Genomic DNA, 23,581 nt, shown 5'->3' with positions numbered 1-23,581 from the left:
TTTGGGGGTGCTCCTGTTTTCTTGTGAATGTGAAAAACAGCCCTCCATAGCATTGACTACAACAAGTAACAAAGAAATGATGGGACAATAGTGTCACCTAGCGGCAAGGGCATGCCTTCATTTATTTCTTTCAATAAAGCTAGTATCAAAAGCTCACAGAATGTGACCAGTGCTTACTGGGGATTATTGTTACTATTTTAATTAAGTATAGTTGACACACAATGTTATATTAGTTTCAGGTGCTAAACATAGTGATTTTTGCAAGTCCATATGTTATGCTATGCTCACCACAAGAATAGCTACCATCTGTCACTATACAATATAATTAGAATACGATTTCCTATGCTGTACATTTTATCCCTGTGACTTACTCATTCTATTACTGGAAGCTTGTATCTCCCACTCCCCTTCACCCTTTTTGCTCATCCCCCTACCTCTTCTCTGGCAACCATCAGTTTATTCTCTGTATTTATGAGTCTGTTTCTACATTTTGTTGTTTATATATTTGTTTTGTTTTTTTAGATTCCACATATCAGTGAAATCATATGTGGAACCTTCTCTGTTGACTTATTTCACTTAGCATAATACCCTCTAAGTCCACTCAGGCTGTCTCAGATGGCATGATCTCATCTTTTTTATGACTGAGTAATATTCCATTGTATGTATATGTATGTGTATATATATATATATATATATATATATATATATGTGTTATATATATATATATATATATATATATATTGTATATATATACCATTTCTTTATGCATTCATCTATCAACAGACATTTGGATTGCTTCCATATCTTGGTTATTGTAAATAATGCTGCAGGAAACACACGGGTGCATATATCTTGTTGAATTAGTGTTTTTGTTTTCTTCGGGTAAATCCCCAGTAGTGGAATTACTGGATCATATGGTATTTCTATTTCTAACTTTTTGAGAAAACTCCATGCTGTTTTTTACAGTGGGTGTACCAATTTACATTCCCACCAAGAGTGCACAAGGGCTCCTTTTGCTCCAAAACTCCCCAACATCTGTTGTTTCTTGTGTTGTTGACTTTAGCCACTCTCACTGGTGTGAGGTGACATCTCATTGTGTTTTTGATTTGCATTTCTCTGATGATGAGTGATATTGAGTATTTTTCCTATGTCTGTTGGCCATCTGTATGTCTTCTTTAAAGAAATGTCTATTCAGGGGCGCCTGGGTGGCTCAGTCGGTTAAGCGGCCGACATCTGCTCAGGTCACGATCTCACGGTCCCTGAGTTCGAGCCCCGCGTCGGGCTCTGTGCTGACAGCTCAGAGCCTGGAGCCTGTTTCAGATTCTGTGTCTCCCTCTCTCTGACCCTCCCCTGTTCATGCTCTGTCTCTCCCTGTCTCAAAAATAAATAAACGTTAAAAAAAAAAAAAAAAGAAATATCTATTCAGACATGTCCTCTACTCATTGTCTAATTGGAATATTTGGGGGTTTTTTGGTTTTGAGTTGTAGAAGTTCTTCATATATTTTGGATATGAATTCCTTATCAGATATATCATTTGCAAATCTCTTCTTTCATTGCATAGGTTGCCTTTTTGTTTTATTGATGATTTCTTTTGCTGTTCAAAAGCCTTTTAACTTGATGTATTTCTTTTTTTTTAATTTTTTTTTAACGTTTATTTATTTTTGAGACAGAGAGAGACAGAGCATGAATGGGGGAGGGTCAGAGAGAGAGGGAGACACAGAATCCGAAACAGGCTCCAGGCTCTGAGCCGTCAGCCCAGAGCCCGACGTGGGGCTCGAACTCACAGACCGCGAGATCGTGACCTGAGCTGAAGTCGGACACTTAACCGACTGAGCCACCCAGGCGCCCCTAACTTGATGTATTTCTATCAGTTTATTTTTGCTTTTGGTTCCTTTGCCTGAGGAGACATGTCTAGAAAAATGTTACTAAGTCTGATGTCAAAGAAATTGCTGCCTATGTTTTCTTCTAGGATTTTTATGGTTTCATGTCTCACATGTAGGTCTTTTTTTTTAAATTTTTTTTTAACATTTATTTATTTTTGAGACAGAGACAGAGCATGAATGGGGGAGGGGCAGAGAGAGAGGGAGACACAGAATCAGAAGCAGGCTCCAGGCTCTGAGCCATCAGCCCAGAGCCCGACGCAGGGCTCGAACTCACAGACCGCGAGATCGTAACCTGAGCTGAAGTCAGACGCTTAACCGACTGAGCCACCCAGGCGCCCCTCACATGTAGGTCTTTAACCCATGTTGAGTTTATTTTTGTGTGTGATGTGAGAAAGTAGTCTAATTGCGTTTTTTGCAAGTGGCTGTCCAGTTTTGCCAGCACCATTTCCTGACAAGACTGTCTTTCCTTCGTTGCATTTCCTTGCCATCTTTGTCAGAGACTAACTGACCATAAAAGCATGGGTTGATTTCTGGGCTCTCCATTCTGTTCCACTGGTTTGTGCCAGTATGATGCTATTTTGAGTATTACTCCTTTGTAGTATATCTTGAAAGCTGGGGTTGTGTAACTCCAGCTTTGTTCTTTCTCAGGATTGCTTTAGCTATTCAGGCTCTTCTTTGGTTCCATACAAATTGTAGGACTATTTGCTCAAGTTTTGTGAAAAATGCCGTTAGTATTTTAATAGAGATTGCATTGAATGTGTGGATTGCTTTGGGTGATGTAGACATTTTAACAATATTTTCTCCTTCGGTCCATGAGCATGGAATGTCTTTCCATTTGTGTCGTCTTCGTTTCTTTCAGCAGTGTCTTATAGTCATCAGAGTGCTGGTCTTTCACTTCTTTGGTTAAGTTTATTCCTAGATATTTTATTCTTTTGGGTGCAATTACAAATGAGATTGTTTTCTTAATTTCTCTTTCTGCTACTTCATTATTAGTGTTTGGAAACACAACCAATTTCTGCAGATTATTTTTGTAACCGGCAACTTTACTGAATTCACTTATTACTTCCAATAGTTTTTTGTGTATAGTATCATGTTGTCTGCAAATAGTGACAGTCTTTTTTTGTTTTTGTTTTTGTGTTTGTTTGTCAAATAGTGACAGATTTATTTCTTCCTTGCCAGTTTGGATGCCTCTTATTTCTTGTCTGATTGCTGTAGCTAGGACTTTTAGGACTAGTTTGAATAAAAGTAGTAGTGAGAGTGAACATCCTTTTCTGATTCCTGGTCTTAAAGGAAAAGCTCTCAGTTTTCACCATTGAATATGATGTTAGCTGTGGTTTTGTTACATGTGGTCTTTACTATTTTGAGGTATGTTCCCTCGAAACCCACTTTGTTGAGAGTTTTTATCATAAACAGATGTTGAATTTTGTCAAGTGCTTTTTCTGCATCTCTTGAGATGATCATATAGTTTTCATCCTTGGTTTTGTTGATGTTGTGTATCACAGTGATTAATTTGTGAATAGTGAACCATATTTGCATCCCTGGAATAAATCCCACTTGATCATGTTGAAAGATCCTTTTAATGTATTGTTGAATGTGGTTTGCTAATATTTTGCTGAGGATTTTTGCATCTATGTTCATCAGGTATATTGGCCTGTGGTTTTATTTTTTTATTTTTTTAGTGTCTTAGGGTAGATTTGGTATCAGGGTAATGCTGGCCTTTGTTTCTGTCTTGGATTGGAACCTAGGGATTATTTAATGTACACAGCACAGAGGTGCTTTAGAATCAGGAATTTTAAAGGAATAGTCCCTGACCTCAAAGAAACCAGCTTTAATAGAGGGACACTGACATGTAAAAATTTTAGAATAGCAGGTGATAACTGATGAGGAGAACAAAGGCAAGAGCAATGCAGTAAAATTAAATTTCCTTACAACTTACAGGCCACTGATGATACCTGAGACCTGCAGAGTGTGACTTCCTCAAGGAACTCATGGCTGCCTTAATGTTAATGTTTTGCTAGAGACTGAAAGCAACCTTATCCTGACAATTAGACCTCTAGACCTTTAAGATCCTACAATTCTTTAACATGAGGACATCCCTTTAGAGACTTAGATGATCTCTACCCAGCCCCCCAAACTTAAAAGTATATGATCAGTTGCTTGTCAGTCGTAAGTGCAGCTCCTGCTGCCCCCGGATTTTGTCCCCATGCTATAATAAAAGCACCTTTTTGCACCATAAGATGTCTCAAGAATTATTTCTTGACCATTGTATTCAATGGCCCCACATCATTTTTGGTGGCCCATAAGTACAGGGATTCTTCATCTTCTTTCACTGGACTTGGAGCCTTTGTGGAAATCTGGCAGGTTATTCCCTCTTCTCCTTTTACATTTGTGTATATGTGTATATAGTAAGTGATATCTATACCCAATGTGGAGTTCAAATTCATGACCCCAAGAGTCATATGCTCTTCCAACTGAGCCAACCACGTGCTCCTTACAATTATTTTTTATTTACTTTTATTTTGAGACAGCAAGTGAGCACGAGTGAGGGAGAGAGACAGAGGGAGGGAGAGAGAGAATCGTTTTCTATTTAAGGTTTTGTTTTTTTTTTTAAGGTTAGTTTATTTTGAGAGAGAGAGACCAGGGGTGGTGGGGCAGAGAGAGCAGGGAGGAGAGAGAGAATCCCAAGTAGGCTCCACGCTGCCAGCACTGAGCCCAATGTGGGTCTCAATCCCACAAGCTGTGAGATCATGACCTGAGCAGAAACCAAGAGTCAGATGCTTAACCAACTGAGCCACTCAGGTGCCCAGAGACTGAAAGAGTCTTAAGCAGGCTCTGCCTGCTCCATCCTTGGAGCCAAGCATGGCTTGGATCATGACCTGAGCCGAAATCAAGACTCAGATGTTCAACTGACTGAACTACCCAGGCGCCCCTAAAATTATTTTTAAAACCTTTTAAGGTAATCCGTACACATAAAATGGTGCTCGAACTCCCAACCCTGAGATCAAGAGTCACATACTCTTCATAGTGAACCAGCCAGATGCTCCTCTCCTTTTATTTCATTTCAGAGTTTATTCAAGGAGTACGGTCTTATTGGGACAGTTTCATGTTGTTTGCTCAGGCTGCAATCCTCTCACCCATGGCTGCTCTCTGGGGAGGAACAAAAAGCCTGCCTTTTGACTGGAAGCTAGTACCTTGGCCTGAATGGTAATCAAGACCCAGAAACTTGATGCTCTCTCTTTTTTCCTGTACTTACACAAAGCTGTCTTTCTTGGGCGTGGGATGGCCACTTAAGTCACTAGGATGGTTGCTAATCTTTTTTTTTTTTTTTTAATTTTTTAAAACATGTTTTCAAATTTTTCAAATATTTATTTAAATTCTAATTAGTTAACATACAGTACACTATTGGTGTCAGGAATAGAATTCAGGGATTAATAATTTACATATAATACCCAGTGCTCATCATAACAAGTGCCCTCCTTAATACCCATCCCTGACCTACCCACCCACCCCCCCCCAACAGATTGTTGCTAATCTTAAGACTCCCATGTAAGATTTCCTCCTCATTGGTCTAATGTGATCCCCTCCACATCTCTGGTCTAGCCACTTCTGGCCAAGAGACCTCCACCTGGAGCCAGCCAAAACTCATACCCAGTTGAATTAAAACCCAACCAGGGACCATTTCCTGGAGAAGTCAGTTATAAAGACTATGTGTGTTGAAATGTCACTTAGACCATAATGGATTTCCATTTTACTATTCTTCATCAGTGTCCTGTACTGACTGCTTAAATTGTAACATTAGGTATGTCCCCCTGCAAATTCTTTACATCTCCATGGATTAAAATAGCAGGCTCTCTTGGTCTGTCTACAGGCACTCAGTGTGTCATGGGAAAAACAATAGGGAAGTGAAGGATGTTGACATCCTTTTGGTAAACAAGTCAGCATTCATAATGGCTTTTTGAGGGATGCCTCTGGTCTTTGAACACTTAGAACCTTTGACATTATCCTGAGTGGAACACCACTCAGCAATCCAGGAGGGAGTATGGTAATGGACTTTTCCACTTTTATAAGACCATGGGATCTTCCTCTTTAGTCCCCAAGAACTCCCCCTTGGGGTGTCTCTTAACCCAAACTGGAGCCAATTTTGATTGCAAGATTTAAAGAAGAAAAGATTTATCTCCTTCAATAACGCATGGCCTCAGTATTCCTTAGGAAAGGAGGAAAATGGCCTATTAATGGGACAGTAAACTTCAGTATTATATACCAATTTAATCTCTTCTGCAGGAAATAAGGCAAATGGACCAAAGTGTCCCATGTCCAGGCCTTTTGACCTTAAATCAAGATACTGACCTAAGGGTGTCTTGCAGGATATGTTTAGCCACTAAGCAGGCTAATAACCCTCTTCTCAACATATTGGATGATGATTGTTTAAAAAGGCTGCCTCCTTGTAACAAACCTGAACTACTGGAGGAAACACCAGCCGGTTTGGACAAATAAGACAGTGGCTCTGTTACCATCCCTCCTCCTTACAAGCTCGGGACCCTTCTGCTCCCAGCCCAGATGGACATACCAGGAGCAGAACTCCCTATCTTCTAGGAGTTCCTCCTAAATCTGAATAATACTCCTGTAGGGAGGCTGCTAATGGAGAAATGGGCACTATTAGAGTCCACGTCCCATTCTCTATGGCAGACTTGGCTCAGATAAAACAACAATTAGGATGATACTCAAAAACCCTTCTCAATTTATTGAGGGTTTTCAACGATTATCTGTTATATGTGACTTGACCTGGCAAGTCAAATATATATATATATTTGATCAGCCAGATCTGAGATCATTGTCCTACCAGGGGCCTGCAATCCCACATACCAAACCACACTAGAATTATCAAGAGGATAAGGAAGGGAAAGACAGACCATATGATCACTTGTTTCATGGAAGGAATGGAAAATGTTCCTCTTAACCTGTAAACTTTGATAAAATTCAGCAAGTTACTCAAATTGCAGATGAAAATCCAGCTCTATTTCAGGGTGGTTTGATAGAAACCATCTGTGAATATACAAATCTGGACCCAACCTCACCTGAGGGAACAATTATATTAAGCATGCATTTTATAAGTCAGTTGGCACCTGGTATCCACTGAAAATTGACTAAAATGACTTTAGGCCCTCAATCCCCCACCCAGTGCCTACCAGAGGTAGCTGTTAGAATTTGTAATAATAGAGATAGAGTTTTAAGACAGGAAAAGGACCAGAGAGCTAAATTGCAGGGTAAAATAAAGGCTCAAATATTGGCTTCTGCTATTGCAGATTTACCACAATGCCAGACTAACCAGGGGCCAAAAAAAAGCCGGCATCAGACAAAGGACCAGGTAAAACCCCATGCTGTAGGTATGGCCAGATCGGACATTGGAGCAAGGAATGTCCAAACAAAAGCTCTCCACCAGGGCCATGTCCTGTCTGTAAAGAAGAAGGACATTGGAAGAGAGACTGTCCTCGTCTCCAAAGAGAGAGGAAGACAGGAACTCACTTTGCTGCCCAATAGTGGAAAACAGAGGATATGGCATGATGGGGCCCTGAGGCTGGTCCGGCTCCCTTTGACATCAAGATGACTGAGCCCCAGGTTACCCTGGACGTGGAAGGTAAGTTTGTCCATTTCCTTATTGATAGAGGAGCCACTTTCTCTGTTCTTACTCAGCGCTCAGGCCTTCCTTGTCTTTCTAACTGTAACATTGTTGGCATAGAAGGGGAAACTAAAATGTGCTGTCAGATAATGCCTGTAACTTGCAAATACAAAAGTCAGTTGGTTATTCATGTTCTTCTAGTCCTTCCATCTTGTCCCACTCCATTACTTGGATGAGACTTAACATATAAACTAGAGAGCAGGTGTGCTCTTACTAAAGAAGAGCATGGCTCATTCTCTTTAATACTTGGAGAATTAAAACTTTGCCTTGATATCCCTTCTAATATCTGGAAAGAAGTGAATCCACAGGTCTGGGATTGCAGTGTCCCAGGACTGGATCCTTTTTTTTTTTTTTTTTTTTTTAATTTGAGAGGAAGTGTGAACAGAGGAGAGGGGTAGAGGGAGGGAGAGAGAGAGAGAGAGAGAGAGAGAGAATATCTTAAGCAGGATCCATGCTCAGCACACAGCCCAATGTGGGGCTCAATTCCACGACCCTAGGATCATGACCTGAGCCGAAATCAAGAGTCGGATGTCCAACCAACTGAGCCCCCCAGGATGCATCTTAAAGCCCAACCATTAAAGTGACCTTAAAGGACCCAACCACTATACCTCATAAAGAAATATACATCCCTTAAAACCTGAGGCAAAATCTGGGTTACAACCACTTATTGATAAGTTTCTCAAACATGGTATTTTAAGGCCTCATGAATCTCCTTATAATACTCCAATTTTACCAGTAAAAAAGCCAAAGGGAGAATATCAAATGGTACAAGATTTAAGAGCAATAAATTAAGTGGTTGTACCAATTCATCCCATAGTGCCAAATCTATATACTATTCTCACCCAGGTCCCTGGCGATGCTAACTGGTTTACAGTACTTATTTTAAAAGACACCTTCTTTTGCATCCTTCTACGTGAAGAAACACAGCCAGTATTTGCTTTTTTTTGAATGGGCCTCACCTTCAAGCCCATAGACTACTCAATTAACTTGGACATTCTTGCCATGGGGATTTAGAAAGAGTCCTCACCAATTTGGAGCTGCATTTAGCAAAGACATCTATGATATATCCTTGCCTTAAGGGACTATAATTCAATATGCGGATGATATTAAAAAAATTTTTTAATGTTTATTTTTGACAGAGAGAGAGACAGAACATGAGTGGGGGAGGGGCAGAGAGAGAGGGGGACATGGAATCTGAAACAGGCTCCAGGTTCCAAGCTGTCAGCACAGAGACCAATGCAGGGCTCAAACTCATGGACAGCGAGATCATGACCTGAGCCGAAGTCAGATGTTCAACCGACTGAGCCACCAGGCGCCCCCAATATGTGGATGATATTTAATCTGTAGTCCCACAAAAGAAACGTCTGATAGTAATTCTATAACCTTAATATCTGGGGAAATGGGATATTGCATCTCTCTTAAGAAGGCACAAATTTCCACACAAAAGGTACAATATCTGGGATACGAAATAACAACAAGTCACTGTACCCTGTCTACAAACAAGAAAATGGCTATATTAGATCTTGGACCCTCAACTACAAAGAAATAACTCTGTGCTTTCCTAAGTATGGTAGGATGTTGCTGCCTATGGATTCCTGGATTTTGGCTGTTAGCCAAACCATTGTATGATTCAGGTGAAGCTTGTGGGTTTTACCTGGAAATTAGGGAACAAAACAAGACTGGTGGGCTGCTTCTTCAAAGACACCTGATAACGTAGCTCAGAGGTGGCCAGCTTGTCTTTGAGCAGTGGCCAGAATAATCCTTCTGGTAGAAGAAGCTTCAAAAACTCACCACAGGACAGTCCTTGACTGTAATGACTCCACATCAGGTCCAGCATGTCCTAGAGACCAAAGGCCACCATTGGATGATAGGAGGTTGACTTTCTAAATACCAGGCTATGCTTTTAGATATGCCTGAAATAATACTTAAAACCTGTCAAAATTTAAACCCAGTTACCCTGATGCCTGGACCTGACCATCATACTTCTATGTTAGGACATGACCTCTCAGAAATGATCAATCTTGATTATTCTAGCAGACCAAACATAAAAGATTCCCATATTGAAAATGCACATGACAGTGGGTTTACTGATGGTAGTAGCTTCATGGATAAGGGAGAAAGGAAAGCTGGATGTGCCATAGTTAGCCTACTTAAGACCACTGAGGTAAAAGCCCTTCCAGTAAATACTTCTGCCTGAAAGGTTATATTACTAGCACTTACTCATGCTCTTCAATTAGCAAAGACCCAAAAATTATATTTATACTGACTCCAAATAAACTTTCCTGGTGCTACATGCCCATGGAGCAATTTGGAAGGAAGAGTGACTATTATCAAATCGTAATTTTCCAAATATGGGCCTGAAATCATTACCCTTCTTGAGGCTGTGAATCTACTTATGGAGATGGCTGTAACTCATTCAAAGGACATCAAAAGAACATGACCTTGGAATCTAAAGGAAACAATTTGGCCGACCATGCAGCCAAACAGGCAGCACAAAATAAATATTAAGCCTTATACCAGTTTTAATTCCAATAAGTCCGTATCTCCAGTATATTGAGATCAAGAAATTTACACAGCCCAGAAATGGAGGTATTCAAAAAATACACAGGACTATCTTGTTAATGATGAGGGAAAAATCTTCACACCCAAAAATAACCAATGGAAGTTAACACAGGTTTACACTAAGCTAAGCATTTGAGCAAAATGCTTTAGAACATTTGATTAAAAATATATTTGGTGGAATACATTTAACAACTATAAAACAGGTATATCAACCCTATATTGTTTGTGTACAAGTAAATCTGTAAGGTACAATCCATCCCCCTCCCCCCCAACTTTTGAAATCAGTCCAAAGAGGTGGAACATATCCAGGAGAGGACTGGCAGCTTGATTTCACACAAATGCCTCCTTGCAAAGGCTCTAAGTTCCTACTAGTGTCTGTAATACTTTCACTGGATGGATTGAAGCCTTTCCATGTAAAACTTGAAAGAGCCACAGAAGTAACCAAGGTCCTGTTGTGAGAAATTATGCCTAGATTAGGCTTTCCGTGATCCCTTCAAACTGACAGTGGACCTTCTCTTACTGCACAAGTAACTCAACAAATAGCACAAGCTTTAAAAATTAAATATTTTCTACCTTTATCCTGGCGTCCACAATCCTCTAGAAAGTTAGAGAAAGCTAATCATACTTGAAAATGACACTTTCCTAAACTTAGTCTAGAGACCCAAGAAAATTGGGTTACTGTCTTACCATGAAGACTTCTCAGAATGAGAATTGCTCCAGAAGAACCTACAGGCTATGAGTTATTATATGAAAAGCCATTTTTTACAATGGACATGTTATTAAAGATTATAATACTTTATTAAATTATTCACTCGAGGCCAGTTTAATTCATAAGTTACTTAATGACTATGCTGATCGCATGCTCCCAAAACCTGATTGAACTATAACTGCATGTCCACCCCATGTAAGCCCTGGAGACATGGTTTACTTAAAAGGTTGGAATTCAAATATGGGGGAGGGAGGGTACCTAAATTCAAAATGTAAAGGACCTCATCAGGTCATATTAGGTACTCTTACTGCAGTAAAATTAGAGAGATATTCTTTCTGGACTCATATCTAAAATAAAACCTGCACCTCTTTCACAGGAAACCAATGAACAAACTAATATGCCTTCTTACTCTTGTGAACCTGTGGAAGGCCTCAAACTCCTCTTCAAACGACAATGAAGGTTGTATATTTTCTCTTTGTTCTCTGTTCACACATTTTGACAGTTCCTTTCTACAATGGACACAGTATTATACTGAACTTCAAAATGAAACAGCTTGTTGGATATGTAGAATTTTTCCCATGTCAAGTACTTCCAGGTTACCCTGATGGGTTTCTCCTTTACAAAGCACTGATTGACATCCTTTAGGTACTTATATTTTAGATGTGATACCTAATTCTAACACTAGCATATATCGTGGTAATTCTGTCACTAGACAAAATGTTTCTTCTTGTCCTATGATCCATATGACTTGGAACGTTCCAAGCCATAACGAGAATTTTTCATTTTTCAAACTATTAGGGTTTTAAACTGAACTCACAAGCCTACAAATTAATGCCTGCCAATAAGTGTAATCTTAAAAACCCTACATATCGATATCCCCAGGATGGAATATACCAAATCTGGGATGAATATTTATGGCTCACACCAAACATTGGACAACTCAATCAACAGATGAGTTTATGCTGGGAACAAAGAAATCATACATGTGATACCTGGACAAATAGCACATGACATTTGGGATGGCTATCACTAGAAGTATATTCTCAAACCATTGTACTCCAGGTTACTGATTGGTTTGCTACTGATTGGGCAGAGAAACCCAGAATTAGATGGCTCACTCCAAATGGAACCCAATGGTTACTTGGGTCCAACATATGGCCCTGGCTTCCTCTAGGATGGATAGTCATTGCACCTTGGGTTTTGCTTGGGTTTTGGTTTTGGTTTGGGATTCATGGGTGCATTACCAAAACCATCACTATTCTGCTAATCTTCTAAATTTAAGACAACGATGGACACAATCAGTATTTCACTGGTATGATCATTTAACGTCCATCTTTGTTCCATCAGTGGGTCTGAAGGATGTCATCTGGCATATGGAATCCTTTAACAAATACACTATAAAAACACAAAATGACTCAAAAAACACTATTTCCTTACCTAATGCTGAAGTTACACAGATGTTCAAAGCAGTTCTACAAAATCAAATGCCTTAGGTGTTTTAACAGCTGCACAGGGTGGTACATACGCTATTATTAAATGGGATGTTGTGAATATATTCCACATTATGAAACAGGATTGTGAAAAGATATGAATACTCAAATTGGCACTTTACATTATCCCTCCCTCTCCTTTAATGATTGTTTAAACTCCTGGGCTGGAGAAGGATTTTGGTCAACTATCAAAGGTCTTTTTCTCAGGTTTATTTTTATCATAATAATCTTATTTTGTTGTTTTCTCTGGTGTCTCCCCACCTGGTGCTGAGACTCCTTCAGTGCCATAAATTCAAGCCGACAGATGGTTCTCTCTACTTGAGATTCATACATGTTGTCTACCTTGGATTCAGCTGTCTCTGCCTTCTGTAACTCCTATATAAAAATTCCCCAACTGACCAATGTTGACCCATAGGTAGGGACATCTCTTCACCCCTGTTCAGCAGGAAGAAGTTACAGAAGAGAAGACCTTCCACCTTCAGCAACCTTAAAGATTTAAGGGTCAAAATTGTTCAGGGGGGAAAAGATGAGGACAACCAAGGCAAGACAAATGCAGTAAAATTAAATTTCCTTACAACTTGCAGCCCAGTGGTAAATACCTGAGACCTGCAGGGGCTGATGTTCCTCAGAGAATTCATGGCTGCCTTAATGGTTTTCTACAGACTATGAGCAACCTTACCTTGACAATAATAGCCGGATCTACAGGCTCCTAGTAGTCTTCTTTAACATATCTATTCTCCCTCCCCCCAAACTTAAAAGTATGTAATCGGTCGCTCCTCACAATCAGAAGAACATCTCCTTCTGCCTATAGGGGTCCTGTCCCCATGACATAATAAAAGCACATGTTTGCACCGTAAGATGTCTCAAGAATTCTTTCTTAACCATTGCGCTCCATGGCCCCACCTCAATAACTGCTAGGATAGAGACATTATGGGGGATTTAGGAAACACAGGAAGGGGTATGTTCTGGTAGAGTCTCGGAATCTATCACAGAGTTGCTGAGCCCAACGTTAAGAGGGCATTCATCAGCTCCATGATGGGCTCATTGACCTCTGCCGCCAGTTGCTCAAGTGGAGAAGCTGTGGGGATTGAGCTCAGCCCAGATCACCCTCTTGCTCTCATTGTTTTACCATGTGCCTATCCGTTAGTGTAGCCCCCCCACCCCCTGCCTCAGGTAGGTATTGAGCATTTGAAATACAGCTAATTGGAACTGAGATATGTGGCAAATGTAAATTATATTGCAGATTTCGGAAATTAATAAAAAACAAAGTGTAAAAAAATTCCATTAATGTTTTTGTATTACATGTAGAAATGATACTATTTTGGATATATTGAATTAAAGTATACTATTGAAATTAATTTTACTTGTTTCTTTTTTTTTTTTTTTTTTTTTTTGTTAGTGTTGCTCTAGAAAACTTAAAATTATATGGGGCTGGCTCGGTCAGTTGAGCGTCTGACTCTTGATTTTGGCTCAGGTCATGATCCCAGGGTCATGGGATCCCAGGCTCAGCAAGGAGCCTGCTTGGGATTCTCTCTCTCTCACTCTTCCTCTGCCCCTCCTCTCTCTTGCTCTCTGTCTAAAATAATAACTTAAAATTATATATATATATATATATATATATATAGTTTAATTATATTTAGTTTATATATATAGTTTAATTATATATATATAGTTTAATTATATATATATAGTTTAATTATATATATAGTTTAATTATATATATATAGTTTAATTATATATATATATATATATATATATATATATATATATATATATAGTTTAAATTATACTTGAATTAGGCAATACTAGTCTAAGTCATTGGTTCAACTCCAGTGGGAATTCTAGCATGTTTGAGTTTTGATGTGAGTCCTTTAGAACTGGGCTCCTGGCTCTGCTACAAGTAGGTGTTCTGGAGTCAGGCTTACTTCACTACTCAGTAGCTAGGGTAAGCTTGAAGAAGTTTAAATAAATTCTTTTAATGTCAGGGTTCTTAAAATTTGTAAAGTGGGAACAGTAATACCTACGAATTATGAGCATAAACACGATAACCCCTATCAACCAAAGCTTTTTGCTCCATACCTAACACATTTAAGTTCTTAAGAAAATTTAAAAAAAAAAATTTTTTTTAACGTTTATTTATTTTTGAGACAGAGAGAGAGCATGAACAGGGGAGAGGCACAGAGAGAGGGAGACACAGAATCTGAAACAGGCTCCAGGCTCTGAGCTGTCAGCACAGAGCCCGATGCAGGGCTTGAACTCACAGACCGTGAGATCATGACCTGAGCCAAAGTCGGACGCTTAACCGACTGAGCCACCCAGGTGCCCCTTAAGAAAATTTTTAATGTTTATTTTTGAGAGAGATAGAGCATGAGTTGGGGAGGGGTAGAAGGAGAGAGGGAGACAGAGGATCAGAAGGAGGCTCTGTGCTGACAGCAAAGAGCCCAATGCAGGGATTGAACTCCCAAACCATGAGATCATGACCTAAGCCAAAGTCAGATGCTTAAGCAACTGAGCCACCCACGTGCCCCTAAGCTCTAAAAATTTTTAAACAGCTTTATTGAGGCTTCATTTACAAATAATATTCTTAATACTCTTAGTGAACAATATTAAGACTAAAATTTTATCTAGTGCTTCCTACTGCTAAGCCCTTTGTATGAATTCCCTCTAATTTGTGCGAATTCTACTTTTACCACCTTAGGCAAACCAGGTCAAACTCGCCTCTACACTGGGATGATCAATAAATGATTTCTAAGATCAATTCCAGGTTGTTCTTATTTCCTGGTTCTATTTCTTCTTTCATCTCCCGAAGATGTGTAATTTTGGTTTGTTTTTAAAATTTTCTTCTACTACCCATACTTTTCTGTTTCCTCTGTGTTCCTTTTCTCTGTTGAGTAAGTTTGCTTCTCTATCTTTTGTGTTAGACTTTCCCTTCACATGTCTGGTCTCCCCGGCTTGTCCGTTGATATTTGAGAATGAGACACTGAATGCTAACTGGAATCTTTGTGTGTTGGGTGGGGTGTGGAGGGTGGTGTTGACTGAGCAGTGAGGGATGAACATATTTTGTTGAGGCAGCTCAGTGTCAGTATCTATAGGTCTTCATATGGAGGATATTTATCAAAGAGGAAGCCTCCACATTCCTGCTTGATGGGGGTAAGCCTGGTAATTTGAATTCTAGGGGCTAACTAGGGATCCTTCCTGCCAGGTCAAACCGTTTCAGTGTGCTGCTTTACCTTCCATTGGAGGTCAGTTGAGTTGGTTTGCTCTTTTTAGCTTCCCCTACTTCCAGCCAAGGTCTCGAGTCTCTATGGAACAACAGCAGTAATAATAGTACATACAATGGCTGCCACTTATTAAGTACCAACTCCATCAGGCATCGTCTTAAGTGATTAACATGGAGTGTATCATTTATTCCCCTCCACTCTCTGGGTAGGTACTATTTTTTGTTCAGATATGGAGAGTTTAAGTGGCTTGCTCAAGGTCACAAAGCCATGGATCTAACACTTCTACCCGGAGCCCATGCTCAAAGCCACTATGTCATTTGTCCACCTGCTTTCTATTTCCCAAATACTACCCTCTCTTGTCCATTGATGGTGCCTCTCCTGTTCTCCTTGTCTTTGAAATGTATGCTTTATTTCCTTACTGTCACTTTAGGAGGGTTTCAGAAAAGAGTGGGGACAAATGTGCAGGTTCATTCATCATATATAACCAGAGACGGAAATCCCTTTTTGGATATAGGCAGCTATCACAATTGGTCACACTGACTGATGGATGGCCAGTGTGAGACTAAGGCCAAACCTGCTGTCCCAGCTTCTGCTTCTGACCCCAATTAGACTTTGTAGCCACAGACGCCTCAGGGAGCCCTGGCTCATATATATATTGGTATCATGGTCAAGTTATCTGGAACTGTTGCTGACAGAATCCGCCACTGAGGAAATGATTGCTAGGTTGCAAGATTCAGAGCATGAGACCATCAGCTAAAGAAGACAGAACTGGAAGTATTTTACTGTGGGAGTGAAAAATCACACATATATATTAGAGGCCAGAACAATTAACACCAAAAGGTAAATAGTAGATTTTGTTGGGTGATGTGACTATAGGTGATTTATATTTTTGTCTTTGTGTTCATCTATTTTCCAGATTTTTATGCTGCATGTGTTATTTAACAAGAAATGATTAAGATATTTAAAAACATTCTCCCTTTGATTTAGCATTTCTACTTCTTGGAAGTATCCTAAGGAAATAATTAAGGATGTGTGTTAAGATTTAGCCACAGGAATGTTCATTCCAGAAACATTTATACCAGCATTAAGTTAGAAAACAGAAATGTTTAAGGGGAGATTAAAGTTGGATTATATAGCCATTAAGAATATATAATGAAATGTACATGATATTACTATGTGAAGAAAGCAAGCCTACAAAGCATTATGTACAATACAGTCCCAGTTTTTTATTGAAGTATAATTAAGATACAATGATATATTAGTTTCAGGTATACAGCATTGACTCAACAGTTCTATACATTACTCAGCACTCACTGTGGTAAGTGTAGTCCCTCACCATCTGTCACCTTTTGATATTATTACAATACTATTGACTATATTCCCTATGCTGTACTTTTCATCTCCATGAGTGGTTTATAACTGGAAGTTTGTACCTCTTAATCCCCTTTATCTATTTTACTCAAACCCCTCCCCCCACTTACCTCCCCTGTGGCATCCACCAGTTCTCTGTATTTAAGAATCTTTCTCGTTTGTTGGCTGATTTGGCTTTTTTTGTTGTTGTTGTTTATCTGTTTTGTTTTTTTAGATTCCATATATGAGTGAAATCATATAGTATTTGTCTATCTCTGACTTATTTCACGTATCATAATAACCTCGTGTTCATCCATGTTGTGGCAAAGGATTAGATGCCATTCTTTTTTATGGCTGAGTAATATTCCATCATGTGTCTATAACACTTCTTTATTATCCATTAATCTATTGACAGACTCCAGTTGCTTCCACATCTTGTCTATTAAAAACAATGCTGCAGGGGCAAATGAGTGGCTCAGTCGATTAAGTGTCTGAGTCTTGATTTCGGCTCGGGTTATGGTATCACGGTTCATGAGATTGAGCTCCAACTTGGGCTCTGTGCTGACAGCATAAAACCTGCTTGGGATTCTCTCCCACTCTCTCTCTCTTCCCCTCAACCTCCCCCACTCTCATGTGCTCACATGCTCTCTCTCAAAATAAACAAATAAAAACTTAATGCTGCAGTAAACCTAGAGGTGCATATATCTTTTCTAATTAGTGTTTTTGTTTTCATTGGGTAAATATCCAGTGGTAAAGTCATTGGATTATATGACATTTCTATTTTTAATTTTTTGAGAAACCTCCGTGCTGTTTTCCACAGGGGCTGCACCAATTTGCATTCCCATCAACAGTTCATGGGGGTTCCCTTTTCTTCACATTCTTGTCAACACTTGTTTCTTGTCTTTTGGATTATAGCCATCTGACTGGTGTGAGGGGATATCTCATTGTGGTTTTGATTTGTATTTCCCTGATGATGAGTAATGCTGAGCATCTTTTCATGTGTCTGGTGGCCATCTCTGTGTCTTCTTTGGAGAAATCTCTATTCAGGAAGATCCTCTGCCCATTGTCTAACTGTATTATTTGGGTTTTTTGGTGTTGAGTTTTAAAAGTTCTATATATATTTTGGATATGAACCCTTTACCTGATATATCATTTTCAAATCTCTTCTCCCATCCCATAGGTTGCCTTTTTGTTTTGTTGATGGATCCCTTTGCTGTGCAAAAGCTTTTTAGTTTGATGTCGTTCCATCAGGTTATTTTTTGTTTTTCACCCCCTTGGCTGAGAAGACATATTTAGAAAAATGTTGCAAGACTGATGTCAAAGAAATTACTGCCTGTTTTCTTCTAGGATTTTTATAGTTTCATGTCTCACATTTAGGTCCTTAATCCAGGTTGAGTTTATTTTTGTGTGTGGTGTGAGAAAGTTGTCTACTTTCATTCTTTTGCATGTGGCTGTCCAGTTGTCCCAGCACCATTTATTGAAAAGACTGTCTTTTCCCATTGTATATTCTTGCCTCCTTTGTCATAGACTAATTGAACATAAAAGTATGGGTTTATTTCTGGGCTCTTTATTCTGTTCCACTGGTCTGTGTGTCTACTTTTGTGCCAGTACAATATTGCTTTGATTATTACAGCTTTGTAGTAGATCTTGAAATCTGGGGTTGTGATACTTACATCTTTGTTCTTCTTTTCATGATTGCTTTGGCTATTTGGAGTCTTCTTTGGTTCCATACAAATTTTAGAATTATTTGTTCTAGTTCTGTGAAAAATACTGTTGGTATTTTGATAGGAATTTCATTGAATCTATAGATTTCTTTGGGTAGTATGAACATTTCAACAATACTAATTCTTCTAATCCATGAGCATGGGATATCTTTCCATTTGTGTCATCTTTAATTTCTTTCATCAGTGCTTTACAGTTTTCAGAGTACAGGACTTTTACCTGCTTGGTTAAGTTTATTCCTAGGTATTTTATTATTTTGGGTGTAGTTGTGAATTAAATTGTTTTCTTAATTTCTCTTTCTGCTACTTCATTATTAGTATATGGAAACACAAGCAATTTCTGTGTGTTAATTTTGTATCCTGCAACTTTACTGAATTCATTTATTAACTCTAATAGTTATTTGGTGGAGTCTTTTGTTTTTTTTTTTTATGTATAGTATCATATCATGTGCAAATAGTGGCAGTTTCTGTTGTCATTTTAAATAGTGACAGTTTCACCACTTCTTTGTTAATTTAGATGACTCCTTTTTTCTTTTTCTTGTCTGATTGCTATGCTAGGACTTTAAGTACTATGCTGGATAAAAGTACCAAGGGTGAATGTCCTTGTCTTGTTCCTGTTCTTAGAGAAAAAGCTCTCATTTTTCACTATTGAACATGATGTTAACTTTGGGTTTGTTACATGTGGCCTTTATTATGTTGAGATGTGTTACCTCTAAACCCACTTTGGTGAGAGTTTTTATCATAAACAGATGTCGAATTTTGTCAAATGCTTTTTCTGCATCCACTGAGATGATCATGTGGTTTCATTCTTGGTTTTGTTGATGTTGTGTATCACATTGATTAATTTGTGAATATTGAACCATCTTTGCATCCCCAGAATAAATCCCATTTGATCATGGTGAAAGATCCATTTAATGTATTGTCGAATGTGGTTTGCTAATATTTTGCTGGGGATTTTTGCATCTATGTTCATCAGGGCTATTGGCTTTAATTTTCTATTTTTTTTTTTTTTTTAGTGTCTTTGGTTTTGGTTCTAGGGTAATGCTGGCCTCATAGAATGCATTTGGAAGTTTTCTTTCTTCTTCTTTTTTTTTCAATAGTTTGAGGAGAATAGATGTTAACTCTCCCTTAAATGTTTGGTAGAATTCACTTGTGGATCCATTTAGTCCTGGACTTTTGTTTGTTGGGAACTTTTTGATAACCAATTCAATTTCATTACTGATAACCAGCCTGTTTAGATTTCCTATTTCTTCCTGATTCAATTTTGGAAGATTGTATGTTTCTAGGAATTTATCCATTTCTTCTAAGTTTTCCAATTTGTTGGCATATAATTTTTCATAGTAGTGTCACAATCCTTTGTATTTCTGTGGTGTCAGTTTTACCTTCCCTCTTTTGTTTCTGAATTCATTTTTTTTGTATCCTCTCTTTTTCTTGATGAATCTAGCTAAAGGTTTTTCAATTTTGTTTCTTTTGAAAGAGCCAGCTCTTGGTTTCATTGATCTTTTCTATTGTTTGTTTGTTTGTTAATTTTATTTTATTTTTTAATAAATTTTCATTTTTTTAATTTTTTTTTAACATTTATTTATTTTTGAGACAGAGAAAGACAGAGCATGAACAGGGGAGGAGCAGAGAGAGAGGGAGACACAGAATCTGAAACAGGCTCCAGGCTCTGAGCTGTCAGCACAGAGCCCGACGTGGGGCTCGAACTCACGGACCGTGAGATCATGACCTGAGCCGAAGTCGGACGCTTAACCGACCAAGCCACCCAGGCGCCCCTCATTTTTTAAATTTTTAATGTTTTTTATTTATTTTTGAGAGAGAGATTGAAAAAGACAGACAGCATGAGCAGGGGAGGGGCAGAGAGAGAGGGAGACACAGAATTTGAAGACAGGCTCCAGGCTCTGAGCTGTCAGCACAGAGCCCATCACGGGTCTGGAACTCATGAACCATGAGATCATGACCTGAGCAGAAGTCAGACACTTAACTGACTGAGCCACCCAGGCACCCCTGTTTTTTTAATTTTAGAGAGAGAGCACGTGTGAACCGGGGAGAGGGACAGAGAGGGAGAGAGAGAGAGAATCTTAAGCAGACTCCACACCCAGCATCACGCCCAACGCGGGGCTCAACCCCATGACCCCAAGATCATGACCTGAGCCAAAATTAAGAGTTGGAGGTTCAACTGACTGAGCCACCCAGATGCCCCTCTGTTGTTTGTTTTTTTGTTCTCTATTTCATGTACTTCTGCTCTGCTCTTTATTATTCTCTTCCTTCTACTAACCCTGGGTTTTGTTTATTCTCCCTTTTCTAGTTCCTTTAGGTATGAAGTTAGATTGAGATTTTTCTTGTTTCTTTTTGCCCTTTAAAATTTTTTTATGTTTATTTTTGAGAAAGAGAGCAAGACAGAGTGCAAGTGGGGGAGGGGGGCAGAAAGAGTAGGAGACACAGAATCTGAAGCATGCTCTAGGCTCTGAGCTGACAGCATAGAGCCTGATGTGGGGCTCGAACCCACAAACTGTAAGATCATACCTGAGCTAAAGTCAGATGCTTAACCAACTGAGCCACACAGGAGCCCCAGATTTTTCTTGTTTCTTGAGGTAAGCCTGTATCACTATAAATTTTTCTCTTATAACTGCTTTAACAAAGATTTTGGAGAGTTGTGTTTTCATTGTCATTTTTCACTGGGTATTTTTTAAATTTCCTCTTTGATATTTTCATTGGCTATTGGCTATTTAGTAGCATGTTGTTCAGTCTCCATGTATTTGTGCCTTTTTTTAAAAAAAAAAAGTTTTTTTTTAAGACAGTCTCTTTAGCAAATGGTGCTGGGAGAACTGGACAGCAACGTGCAGAAGAATGAAACTAGACCACTTTCTTACATCATACACAAAAATAAACTCAAAATGGATGAAAGACCAGATGTGAGACAGGAAACCATCAAAACCCTAGAGGAGAAAGCAGGGCAACAACCTCTTTGACCTCAGCCGCAGCAATTTCTTACTCGACCATATCCAAAGGCAAGGGATTTAAAAGCAAAAATGAATTATTGGGACCTCATCAAGATAAAAAGCTTCTGCACTGTGAAGGAAACAATCAACAAAACTAAAAGACAACCAATGGAATGGAAAAGGATATTTGCAAATGACATATCAGATAAAGGGCTAGTATCCAGAATCTATAAAGAACTCACCAAACTCAATACCTGAAAAACAAATAATCCAGTGAAGAAATGGGCAGAAGACATGTATAGATACTTTTCCAAAGAAGACATCCAGATGGCCAACAAACACAAGAAAAGATGCTCAAAGTTACTCATCATCAGGGAAATACAAATCAAAACCACAATGAGATACCACCTCACACCAGTCAGAGTGGCTAAAATTAACAACTCAAGAAACAACAGATGCTGGCAAGGATGTGGAGAAATGGGAACCCTCTTGCACTGTTGGTGAGAATGCAACCTGGTGCAGCCTGCAATGGTGTGGAGGTTCCTCAAAAAATTAAAAATAGATCTACCCCATGACCCAGCATTAGCACTCCTAGGAATTTACCCAAGGGATACAGGAGTGCTGATGCATAGGGGCACTTGTACCCCAATGTTTATAGCAGCACTTTCAACAATAGCCAAATTATGGAAAGAGTTAAATGCCCATCAAATGATGAATGGATAAAGAAGATGTGGTTTATATATACAATGGAACACTACTTGGCAAAGAGAAAGAATGAAATCATGCCATTTACAGCAACGTGGATAGCACTGGAAGGTATTATGCTGAGTGAAATAAGTCAGAAAAGGACAGATATCATATGTTTTCCCTCATACGTGGATCTTGAGCATCTTAACAGAAGACCATGGGGGAAGGGAAGGGGTAAAAATAGTTAAAAACAGAGAGGGAGGGAGGCAAACCACAAGAGACTCTTAAATACAGAGAACAAACTGAGGGTGGATGGTGGGGAGAGGAGAAAATGGGTGATGGGCATTGAGGAGGGTACCTGTTGGGATGAGCACTGGGTGTTGTATGTAAGCCAATTTGACAATAAATTATATTAAAAAATAAAAAAATAAAAATAAAAGGTTTTTTTAGTGTTTATCATTTTTGAAAGACAGAGACAGAGCCTGAACAGGGGGGGTGGGGGGGGGGCGCAGAGAGAGAGGGAGACACAGGATCTGAAGCAGACTCCAGGCTCTGAGCTGTCATCACAGAGCCCAACATGGGGCTCGAACCCACGAACCGTGAGATCATGACCTGAGCTGAAGTCGGATGCTTAACCGACTGAGCCACCCAGGCACACCTGTATTTATGTTTTTTAATTTTTTTCTTGTGATTCATTTCTTGCAATTCATTATGTTATATGAAAAGATGTATATGAGGGGCTCTCTCTGCTGTCAGCATGGAGCTCGCTTCAGAGCTCTTTCTCTCTCTGCCCCTCCCCTACTTGTGTGCACACATCTCTCTCTCTCTCAGAAATAAACATTAACATGTTTTAAAAAGATGCATACAGTTTCAGTCTTCTGAAACTTATTTACTTAAATTTTTATTTTAGAGCACATGAGTGGGGGAGAAGGGCAGAGGGAGGGAGGGAGAGGGAGAGACCGAGAGAGAGAGAGAGAGAGAGAGAGAGAGAGAGAGAGAGAGAGAGAATCCTAAGCAGGGTCCACACTCAGCACAGAGTTTAACACAGAGCTCTATTCCACTACCCTGGGATCATGACCTGAGCCCAAATCAAGAGTCAGACATTCAACAGACTTAGCCACCCAGCACTTCAGTCTACTTAAATTTATTAAGACTTGTTTTGTGACCCAACATGTGACCTATCCTGGAGAATGGTCCATGTGCACTTGAAAAGAACATGTATTCTATTGGTATTGGATGGAATGTACATCTCTGTTAAGGCCTTCTGGTTTAATGTGTCATTCAAAGACACTGTTTCCTTATTGATTTTCTGCTGGATGCTCTAGCCATTGAAGTAAGT

This window comes from Panthera onca, chromosome B2, assembly GCF_046562875.1.
Source record: "Panthera onca isolate mPanOnc1 chromosome B2, mPanOnc1 haplotype 2, whole genome shotgun sequence".
Classification (NCBI taxonomy): domain Eukaryota; kingdom Metazoa; phylum Chordata; class Mammalia; order Carnivora; family Felidae; genus Panthera; species Panthera onca.
This window is presented reverse-complemented; position numbering follows the sequence as displayed.